The sequence below is a fragment of the Trichechus manatus genome, unplaced genomic scaffold (assembly GCF_000243295.1).
Source record: "Trichechus manatus latirostris isolate Lorelei unplaced genomic scaffold, TriManLat1.0 scaffold00041, whole genome shotgun sequence".
NCBI classification, from domain to species: domain Eukaryota; kingdom Metazoa; phylum Chordata; class Mammalia; order Sirenia; family Trichechidae; genus Trichechus; species Trichechus manatus.
The window spans coordinates 15,258,629-15,270,679 of NW_004443977.1; the positions used below are offsets into that span (position 1 = coordinate 15,258,629).

Sequence of the window (12,051 nt, forward strand, 5' to 3'; positions counted from 1 at the left end):
CTAGGTCACCGAATCACCAGGTTTGAAAGAGATACACAGGTTTTGGACTTTACAGAAATGGAAATTAACCTTCTGTTTTATTTAAGCCAGGAGCCCCAGGGGTGCGGTGGTTAAAGCACTTGACTGCTAACCAAAAGGTCAGTGGTTCGAACCCACCAGCTACTCTGTGGAACAGAGATGTGGCAGTCTGCTTCTGTAAAGATTTGTAGCCTTGGAAACCCTATGGGGGCAGTTTTACTCTGTCCTATAGGGTCGCTATGAGTCAGAATTGACTCAACAGCAACGGGTTTGGTTTGGTTTTCGGCATGTTTAAGCCACTGTAATTGTTTGGGTTTACTTGTTACAACAACTAGCTCTACCTTAACTAATACAACATTCAACATTCGGCAATTGTGAAGGCATGATTTCAGGAATAGCTACTAAATCTGTATTAAATTTATTTGCCTTTTTTTTGAACCCCCCTCTTTTTTTTTTAAATCATATAACCTCTCTAAGCATCTAGAATGAGTCCCAACTAAGGGGATTTCAGCTAATGTGCCTTCTCTACCTGCTCTCAACCAACTACTCATGAGTTTTATCTATTCAGCCCTTTCTGTGAACTCTTGACTGGTGAACTTATTGTGCCCTTTGTAACAGGAGATTTTGTAAGGACTCTAGTATGTTTCAGTTATTTTTTCTGGGGAATAATTTTGAGGAAATGTTTCACTTCATCTTCAGGGACAGGTTTTTAAACTTGGACAGCATCTTTTTCACAGAGATTATTCTATATTTCAATGCCTTTTAATGACTTACAAGGCATCACCCAGGCCCCACTTTTAGCTTGTGTGCCTGACCCAGAAGACAGCAAGCCTTGATGCAGTTTTATACGCTCTAGGATCTTGTAATCATAAGTATTTAATGCAAGTATGCTGAAGAAAGTTACATGGGGGTAACGTTTCACACTTCCAAAGTTGCCCACTGAAATTTCACCTTCCGTTTTAAGGGAACTAACTTCTCCTATGTGAAGAAGTATCTGTGGTGTTCAACTACAGAGAGCAATGAGAGAATAACGGCCAACTTGTAGCTGATAAAAATCAATAAACAGCAATTCTACAAAGTTTAAAGCAAAAAGGGTTTGAGGACAGTAGAGCAGAAGAAAGAAATGAGAACTGCATTACCCACGACGCTTCTTGACATTCACATTTATCAGCTGTGTACCAACAGCATACTCCGGCAGCACAGACTTGCCTCTCACTTAGCCTAGTCATAACTGACTGATGTTTAAGCAACTTCTACGTGTGAAGTAGCATTAGCATTGCCAAGTCTCCAGGCCCCCTGGGAAGCCGGGTGTTACCGTCCTCATTGTGTTCAGAGGAGGAAGCTGAGACCTGGAGATGCTCTATTACTTGTCCATGTTCCTTAACCTTGTGGAGCCTTCGGGTTGCTCACCTACAGCATGAGCTCAGGGCACCACCTTTCAGGGCTGCTGTGAGGATGCGGTGAAGTAACGCCTGCGAAGCACTTGCCAGCTTGCACTCCGGTCAGGTGGTCACGGACTGCTCTCCTGAAGTCCTCCCATAACCAAGAGGGAAGGGAGAGGACTTCCTGCAGCCTTCCGCAATGATCTCAGAACACAATGACCACTGCCCTCTGGACCTCTGAGCATCTTATTTGTCATGCTCATTTTGGCAGTGGGTATAGACCTCAGAGTACTTCGGAGCGGGGTGGGGTGCTACAATTGGTCTGCTCTGGTGGAGAAATACTTTATTACTATGGTATACGAAAAGGCGCCCTGGTGGGTCAGTGGTTAAGCACTTGGCTGCTAGCCAGTAGGTCGGTGGTTCAAAGCTACCAGCGGCTCTGTGGGAGAAAGATGTGGTGGTCTGCTCCGGTAAAGACTACAGCCTAGGAAACCCTATGGGGCAGTTCTACTCTGTCCTATAGGGTTGCTATGAGTCGGAATCGACTCGACGGCACCGAGTTTGGCTTGGTATAGCGCATGAAGATAATAAAAAGCAATCTAATGTTGAAGCAATGTCGTGGCTTTCAAATCCTCTACAGACAATATACCGACTTACTGCCTCCCCCTCTCCACTATGGTACTAGTATAGTCTATGTTCTATCTTGAATTGCTAAAGACAGATGTGTCTATTCTGCCAAATAGATAAGATCCTCAGAGGTTGAACTGTTTCATGGATACTTCTGTATCCTTCAGATCACCTACTATAGAGTATTGTTGTTAGCTGCCGTTGAGCTGCACTCTACTCATGGGGATCCTATGCACAATGTGATTGTACCACTGTGATCCACAGGGTTTTCACCGGCTGATTTTTCAGAAGCAGATTTCCAGCCTTTCTTCCTAGTCTGTCTTAGTCTAAAAGCTCTGCTGACACCTGTTCAGCATCATAGCAACATGTGAGCCACCACTGACAGATGGGTAGTGGCTGTGCTTGAGGTGTGTTGCCTGGGAACTGAACCTGGTTCCATTGCATAGAAGGTGAGAATTCTATCACTAAACTACCTCTGCCCCCACTACAGAGTAAGTGCTCAAAGACAAGCTCTTAAACTACATGCAACTCAGATTGAACAGACTCATCAAGAGCAAGTCTCGTGGAATCCCTTTTACTCTCTGAGAGAGCAGGGTAGTGAATGGCCTAGAGAAAAGGAGACAGGAATCAGCAAAGTGCCTCTAGGGAATGGGTGGTGACAGCCCCCAGATCAGTAAGGTGCCCTGGGGGCTAATCGAGGATGGGTGACTGGTGATGGCAGTTCTGCTGTCAAACAGAACCCACACTTGGCATCTGGAGAGGTGACAGTCAGAGACATGAGTTCTCAATTTGCCACAGCCCTGACCTGGCTAAGTGACTTCAGTTGCTGCATTTCTAATTCCCCTGGCTGTAAAATGGGAACAATACTTGCTCTGCAAGAAAGGCAACATTGTAGTCATCTCCATTCTCTAGCACACACAGGTCAGTGTTTTGCCTAAAGCCACACAGCAACTGAGCATGAGGAAAAAACCAAACAAACAAAAAACAGTTCTTGCTGATTCCGACTCATGGTGACCCCATGCATGTCAGAGTAGAACTGTGCTCCACAGGGTTTTCAGTGACTATGATCTTTTGGAAGTAGATCACCAGGCCTTTTCTCTGAGGTGCCTCTGGGTGGATTTGAACCACCAACCTTTAGGTTAGTAGCTGAGCACCTAACAGTTTGCGCCACCTACTGAGCACAGAGTTGGAGTTTAAACCCAAGTTCTTTTGATTCCCCAATTCATCATCTGTCTAGCAATGTTCCAACCTTTGACCTGTGTGGCCTTGCACTGCTGCTCTCTCAGCTATGAATATTTACCCTCAGTCATCCACTGAAAACAATGTCTAGGAAGGAACAGAAGCTCTCCACCATGGAGGCCTCCAGACCTGAGTCAACATCCCACCACTGGGATGCTGAGCATGTTGTGCTGCACACCTGAATCTTTTTTCTCACCTGTAAACTAGGGTTAATTTCCACTTTTCCAGGGTTGTTAGAATTCAACAAGATGATGCCTACAATATGCCTCACAGTACTCGACACACGGATGTTCCCTACATTTTCATTTGCTTCTCACCTTCCAGCATCTACTGGACTCCTCTGTGCTAGGCACTGCGGAAGGTGCACAAAAGGTTAAGACAGACTATGAAGTGCTTGAGGGTTCCTAACAGGGCAGATAAGACACACTCATAAAGGGAATCCAAGGCAAAGAGTAAGACAAGTGCATCATGGTACATGTAAAAAAAAGTACTTTTCCTACTCAAAGAAAAGGCTGATAAGTGATATGCATGCATGGGAACAACTATGTTTTTGGTACTTGCTGAATTAATTCACATTAGTATGATTAGCATTTTATATTCATGATTTACCATCTTGCTGCACAAGGACAGATTTATTCTGAGTACATTACCATCTTTGGCCAATTTTCCAAATTACTATTTCAACTAATATGTTATTAACAAAGTAACAGAGAACGGACATAGCTGATGTGAGTCTTTTCGTAAATTAATTTGAGAGAAAACTCACCCTTTAGAACAAACTTCTCCTTATAATTAAGTCATCAAACAGAAGAATAGCCCACTATCTTCCATCCTGAGAAGCCCTGGTGGCTCAGTGGTTTAAGTGCTTGGCTACTAATAGAAAGGTCAGGGGTTTGAACCCACCAGCAACTAGGTGGGAGAAAGATGTGGTAGCCTGCTTCTGTAAAGATTATAGCCTTGGAAACCCTATGGGGCAGTTTTACGCTGTCCTATAGGGTTGCCATGAATCGGAATTGACTCAACAGCACTCAGTTATCTCCTATCTCATCATCACAGCTACACTCCAGGTGTGGGCAGACTGACAGGACTGTCTGAAACTCCGAGTGGGTATTTGCTAGGCAAATCCTAAACATTCATACGAATGGCAGCAGGACACAGACTGCCTACCTAAGAAAGTTTGCTGAGGTTAGCCCAACATTCTTAAAGCTCTTTTTTACAGTGAGGGAATCATCATTATCAGACGATTACGTGTTTTAAATATGTTCAGCACGAGTTTTAAATGGTTACTTCTGGGTATCTAGACATCATTGGACACAACAGAATGACTTTCACAGCCTAAAAAACAAGGATGAAAAGAGAAAGCTCTGGATGCTACACTTGCAAAGACCTAAATATTAAACCAAATACACTATCTTTCTTACTGCATAGACAATTATTCATTCTTCAAAACTAACATAAGAAAGGAAAATAAAAGTGCCAGCCTGACTGGGCTGGCTTGCCACGTACACTGGCCCATAGAACCTCCTAGTTTAACACAGTGGAGTCACAGGGAGGTCATTTCACTGAACAGGCATCCTTTGCTCCGTGGCCAGTTCATAAAGAGCCTGAAGCCTGCCTGAAGGATAGATGACCAGCTGCCCACTGAGAGGGTTACAAGAGGAAGGTCTGGAAATGCAGCATGTGAACACAGAACAAGTAGTTTATTCACAGGTCAAAGAATGCAATGAAAACACACGTCTTAGGGGAGTGAACTGCTCACCTGTACCACAAACACAACACCACCGCGGCCACGGCCACCTCATGCCCCGTGAGCCAGCCTGTGCCAGTCACTGTGTTTAGCCGCTAAGGGATACTCTACTTCATCCTCACAACAGCTTGGAGGTAGGCAAACCATTATACCTAACTTAGAAATGAAGAAACTGAGGCTTGGAGAAGTTCAGCAACTTGCTAATGCCTTCCTGGCCTCCAGTTGTTAACTGGTAGACTCCAGATTCAAACCAAAGCCAATGGACTCCAAATCTTCCATACTCTTAACTACTACACTGTAGCACCCTTCCACAAAAAAAAAAAAACAGAGAGAAAGAACAATAACAAGAAACAACCTCTACTATTTAGAAGTACCAAATTTTGAAATAAAGTTACCGTGAAATTTAGAAAAAGAAAAGTTAAATTCCAAGCATTATTCTAAGCAAAGTCTCCCCACATTTGTGGAGTTCAAAATTCGACATCTTTTAAAAACCATGTCACACTTATTCTTTGGTTACGTTGAGTTTTATCCAGCTCAGCCTAAGTAATTCACTTGGACTCTGGGTAAATACACTCTACATTTTCATTCCAAAGGTCAGTACTAATTTTAGATTCAAATCCCAGAAAAGAACAAGTGCCTAATGAAAGAATTAGGGGCCAAACAGCAGAAAAGCATTACTCCAATCATCACACAAACGTACTGGACTCTTTCCATCTTGTGTGTTTTTGCTGTGTTTCTGAAAGGTATCATGCATTAAAGTGAGAAGATGGTCTCTGAAAGGAGGCATGTTGTTTGACAGGAATTTCTTTTTAAGAAAGTATAAATACTGACGAGATGTAAATCTTTGAGAATTCAGCTCACAGTTCACACATTTACGGACTTGGGTTCAGGCGATGACATCAACACATGCAGGTTGTGTGGCCGTGGAAACGTCGGCTCTTCCACACCCTTCTCTCCCCACCTGAATGAGTGGGAATGATATTAGTACCTGTCCTCTAGGCAGTCATGATGCGCAAAGAGATAACACAGAGCCCTCAGCCAACTGAAAATAAATACCAATGGCAGTTGGGGTGACTTCCCTGCCCACCACACTCTTCCCAATACTTCCTCCCCTCCTGGCCACAGGGTTGACATATGGCCCAGACTTGGCCAATCATAGGACCCAATCTCCCTGAGCACAACCACTGGATCAGGGAAGGGCACATGACCCAAACTCGGCCAGTCAGAGTCCCTCTCTAGGATTTTTCCAACTGAAACTGGTAGGGAAGCTCCTCTTTCCTCTTTGATCATGAAGCTATAAGGGACCTGCAGTCATGGGCCCTCCTTACTGACAGAACACAGACAACCTGTAGAGAGAAGCAGAAACAAGTGACACAGAGGGAGAGAAGAGAATCTCAAGGCCCTGCGTCGCTGGTTCCAGCTACCCCCAAGGCCAGAGCCCTCTCTGCCATGCAGCAATGTAAGCCAATACCTTCCCCCCTCACACCCCAGGTTTTTGCCTGGGTTATTTTGAGTTGTGTTTCTGTACTTTTCATCAAAAGATAATGAAATAGTTAATAGCGCATATAATGTGAACAGTGACTACATCCTCAATAAAAATAATTTTTTCCTATGTGGAGTCCTTATTTAAAAACAAGGGGTGAAAAATGGAATTTTAGTAGAAGAAGCAAACACTGCCATTATTTATACAGCACCACCTCCTCCAAAGAAAGGAAGAAAAATATATTTTCATTTGCAGTCACTTTATTCTTTCTCGAATGGGCTCTGTACGTAGTGCTGAACTCTCTCTCAAATACCCACACCCACACACGCCTCCACGATTTGGCCCATAAAAACTTGGGATAAAAACAAGTGGCTAGTTTTTCTATATTTCTATTAGCTGGCACTATATGGAGGGGAAAGTGAGGGAGGGGAGGGTGGTGACACTATTTTTGGTATGCTCTCAAGAGAAATTCCCCAGGTTACCACTGGGAAAGGAAACATGAAACAAAAACAAAGTCTATTTACCAAGATTTGCAGCCACAACAAGAAATCCTTTCTGCCTTTTCAGAGGATTTTTTTCTTTTACGTTAAAATCTCTTCCACATTATCTTCCTCTCAAGAATTAACTGATAAAAACAGAAAGACGCTGTAGATTCTAATGCTCAAATTATCTTCTGAAGCGAAGGGGGAAGTCTGAGGTCAAACCGAGGCAAGAGTACAGGGTGTTCCTGATCTGATCCTGAATTGGAACGTCCACTCCAACCCCTGAACGAACTCAAGGGTGCAATAGGGAACATGTTTGCCAAAATACAAATAGAGCATTGCTTAGGCTCAGTAGCCATTCCCATCCACAAACTGAGCCACAGAGAGGAGCACATCTTCTCTGGGCTGGGCTTACTGCCAGACCTAGCCATCTGACAGCTGAATAAAGGGTAGAATCACTGTCAGTGTAAACAGACATGGCCTGTTGGGGAAGGTCGCACTGCTCAAGAGAAATAAAATCACAGGAAGGGGTTGCCATGAGTCACAACAGACTCAACAGCAACTAACAATAACACCAACAATCTTCCAGTGCACTTAGACAAATTATGAACTTATAGATAAGAAGTAATCTGAAGATATAGTTTATTGCATTTGACTCTATTATTCCACACCTAAGGGTATTTTTTAAAACTCAACCTTGATTTACAGATCTGGCATGAAATCTACTCATGAGGAAAGATGGTTTTAGAAAGAGAAGATGGGCACATTTATGGGTAGAGAACAGTGGTTTTACAAAGAAGGCCCAAGCATAATGGGACCAATCTTATTTAATATTTTTATAAACGGCTTCAAATGGGAATATAAGCTAAATCTTCATGTTGGCCTTCAATGCTATTTCTGAGTACTAAAGAGCAAAGCTAATGGGGATTAATTAAAGAATGATTTCATAGGGTAGTAAGACCAAAACCAAAACCAAACCCATTGCTCTCGAGTCAATTCCGACTCATACCGACCCTATAGGACAGAGTAGAACTGCCCAATAGCTTCCAAGGAGTGCCTGGTGGATTTGAACCGCTGACCTTTTCGTCAGCAGCTGTAGCACTTAACCACTTCACCACCAGGGTTTCTGTGGGTAGTAAGAGTAGGTTAAAAAAAGTAATAATAAAGAGAGAGACAAGAACTTCATGGTAGACAAACACAGAACAATAAAGAAAAAAACACCTGGACCTGATATTTTTGAGAAAGCTGGATCATAAAAGTAAGTAAGAAGTTATAGATTTTTTTTTTAAAAAGATGCCTTTGAGATCATTTAAATCAACATACCCATTGTACAGGCAAGGAAACTGAGGTCTAGATGGTCAGCTACACAGACAGTCAGTGACACAGCCTAGACCCTCTGTCAACTCAGGGCTCTCAAACCTGGTTGAAGACATTAGGCAAAAAAATCACCATGGCAAAAAAAAAAAAAAAGTTAGCAAGAGACCACGTATCACCATCACCGAGGATAATGGAAATACACCAGAAAACATTCTCCTACCTTGTACAAACCCTGAAATGCAGTGCAGCCCAGCCAACGGACCTCAAGGAAGACCTAGCCAAAGGAGGTTCAGATGAGGATAAATGAAGTGAACACAGGCACAGAAGCTCTTCTGTGTTAGACCTCTGCTTTTTTCTTAGCAATGTTCCATCTTGAAAGACATGGTTGATCAAAGATTTAAAAAACATTAAATTCAGGAGTACCAGAACCAGGGATGAGGGTCTGAGCAAAGGGTTCCCTTTTAAGCCTGAAGTACAAGTACTTTTCCATAAAGTGTGGAATTAACTTATGAAAAATATGAATATGATTTAGTCAGACACCCATTAGATGCCTTTGGGCCACATACCACTGCTGGTGCAAATTAAAGGAAAACACAGGCACTGTCTCATGGTGCTTAGTGCCCATTGGGTAAAGCATGATGTTATAACACAGTAGGAGGCAGTGGTGGCTCAGTCGTCGAATTCTTGCCTTCCATGCAGGAGACTCAGATTCGACTCCCAGCCAATACACCCCACACATAGCTACTACCCACCTGTCAGTGGAGGCTTGTGTGTTGCTACGATGCTGAACAGGTTTCAGTGGAGCTTCCAGATGGACTAGGAAGAAAGGCCTAGCAAGCTACTTCCAAAAATCAGCCAATGAAAACCCTATGGGTCCCAACAGTCCAATCTGCAACCGATCACTGTGATGCCACAGGACCTGGCAGGGTTTCGTTCCATTGTACGTGCGGTCGCCATGAGTTGGGAGCTGACTCAGCGACAGCTAACAACAACAAATAGCACTGTAACCACCATAGTAAAGGTAGGCATGAGGTAGGGTGTATGTGTGTGCTTGCTGCACGTGTGCACAGAGGGCTGGGGTAGTGAATGTCAGGAAAGACTTTTGGGAATAGGTAATATCAAACCTGAGTCTTGAAAAAGGGGAAGTTAGCCAGACAATGAACGCAGTAGAAAGAGACAAGGAATTCCAGGCAGAGGAAGAACAGCAACAAAGGCAAGGAGCAGCCATGGATGAGGAGAGGGCCAGAAGTTCAGTTTTTCGAGAAAATAAAGCTTAGGGAAGGGGACAAGGCAGGGGAGGTTGGAAGGGGTTGGAGAAAACTTAGGCTTTATTAGTGTCATTACAAATGGCCAGGAGCCTGGTGGGGTCCTGGAGAGGACAGCAGATCACTGTGGAAAGTTCCCTGGCTGAATGCTAAGAGAAACTCGAGTTCTGGACCCAGGTGGTCCAAAGGCAGCCAAGTGACCTTGCGAACACATGAGTGACCCAGGCATCATGTGTTAAATGGGGCCTGCCATGTTTCAAGGGCCACGGGTCCTCTGACAGCCTGTGCCTCAATATTCTCAGCCTCCCCATTGCTGTTTGGGACAGAGTGGTGGTGAGGAAGAGGGAGTGTGGTGAGGACTATGGAAACGGTTTATAAATAGCAGAGACTGTAGTGTCAACAGAGAGGAGATAATATCAGAATTCTGCATTAACCAGCCTATTTGCAGGAGTTGAATATACCACAGACTGCCAGAGGAACAAACAAATCAGTCTTGGACTCAAACATACAATGATCATGAAGATGGCACATGAGTTGGCAATGTTTTGTTCTGTTATACATAAGGTCGCCATGAGTTGAAGCCAACTCCATGGTAACTAACAACATCAGTTCAAATGCATTTGGGGAAACTCAGGTGAAAGATCGCATGTAGACAACACCACATGCAGACAATGGAGAGCTCCTGTCAACCCGATAGATTCCAAATATGTGACTCAGCACAGTCCCTCCTTCAGCGGTCAGGCTTATTCTATAGGCGAGAGAGGCATTACATTTTTACCAGGAGGGACATGGAAGATCTGGATTGGGGTGGGGAGAGGGAAGACACCCCAGCAATAACGTGGAAGATTGTTGGAAGGAGTGCAAAAGTAGGCACAGGAAAACCAGGCAGATCCTGAGCAATACCCTGCCAGGGATTCACCAGGCTGCTGATGGTCATCTCAGCCTGGGGTTGCTAGCTAAGAAGCCCACAGAAGGCAGGCAGGTACTGGAATGAAGACCACAGGTCTCATGAGCAACCAGAAGGCCAGCAACCTCCTGTGTAGGACACTGGAATCCCAGCGCCAGCCCAGTGTTGCCACATGGGAAGAAAGGCCTCATACTCCAGCTCTTTTGATTTTTAAGAGAAGCTATAAATCCAGGTGACATCTCCAGATTTCTAAATATTAACTCAATTTTGTAAGCTTTGTTCAGGCTAACAACACACATCTGCCAGCCGGAAGTGGCACGCTGACTACCAGTTTACCATTTCTGGACTCTAACGCAAGGCACGGCCTGTGTGACTGGAGAGGAGGTTTAAGGGATTTCATAGCATGGAGAAGCAACAGGACTTGGAGATCATCTCATTGCGGGGGCTGCAGAGGAGTCCAGCATCAGCACGAAATTCCTGCTTTAATACCTAGGTGAATGGTAGAGCCACTACAAGAGAAAAAAAAAAAAGGAAACTTAGCCACAAATTGTGGCCAAGGATGCCTATAGGAGACGGACAAGTCCACTACATTGCAGGAAGCGAGTCTGGAACACAGGAGAATGCTCTTAGCTTGGAGAGACGCATTTGGGACTCACTTTGCACTGTTGACTGCTGAAGTGATGAGAATGCAGTTTGCCCAAAGACTCCACGTAGAGTGAGACAAGGGGAGAGTGCAGAGCCCGGGGTGACCCCAGGGGATAGTGGAGATGCCAAGAAGGTGGGAGAGAAACCAGAAGATGACAACTAAGAAGAAAGAAGCATCAAAAAGGAATGAAATGGGAGTCACGTCAAATGCCCCAGAGAGGTCTAGAGAGCATCGACAAGACTTCTAGTTCAAGAAATCGTGGACGTTTTCTCCTACTTTGGGGAGAAGTGGGAGCAGAAGCCAGCTTGCAGGGAGCTGAGGATGAAGGGGAGGTTGGGAGAAGTGTTGACTACTTTAAGAATCTGCATGGGGAGACTTGGTGGTAGGTAGATATGAGGTGGGAGGATGCAGGCATGAGGGGGACTGAGGTGCTTTTTAACAACTGCTATAAAAGAGGAGATAAAAATGAGACAAAACGTTAAGATTCCTGAGGAGGGAGATGCTGGGGTTCAGGACACAGCTGGAGACATTAGTCACTGCCACAGAGAAGACTTCTCTCTAACCTTCTCTAGGTTCCTCAATCCAACTTGATTTCTACGCACTTTTTATCATATGTCATATATTTTTTGTTTGCTTTTTTTTTTATATATATATTTTATTGTACTTCAGGTGAAGGCTTACAGAACAAATAGTTTCTCATGAAACAGTAGTACACATGTTTTATTACATTGGGTAACAACCCCACAACATAGTAACCCTCTAACTTCTCAACCTTTTTTTTTTTTCTTCCAATTGTGCTGTTATTCTCACTTAAGATGAAGGCTTACAGAACAAAATAGTTTCTCATTTAACAGTTACTACAACTGTTGCCCTATGACAATGGTTAACAATCTCACTACACATCAACAATATCCTTACTCAACCTTGGGTTCCCTATC

The 12,051-nt window shown here is 44.0% G+C and overlaps 1 protein-coding gene across 3 annotated transcripts in view; it reads right to left on the reverse strand.

The window, feature by feature from the left end:
- The window catches only part of SERPINE2 (serpin family E member 2), a 75,906-nt gene that overhangs the window by 60,861 nt on the left and 2,994 nt on the right, over positions 1-12,051 (reverse strand). The window contains exon 1 of one of the 3 annotated variants that reach the window (XM_023731352.1): positions 5,845-5,908. The exons of the other annotated variants lie outside the window; for them this stretch is intronic. The gene's annotated coding sequence lies outside the window, so the exon portion shown is untranslated. Of the gene's footprint in view, positions 1-5,844; positions 5,909-12,051 lie in introns of those variants that run through there. 3 annotated transcript variants of the gene reach the window in all.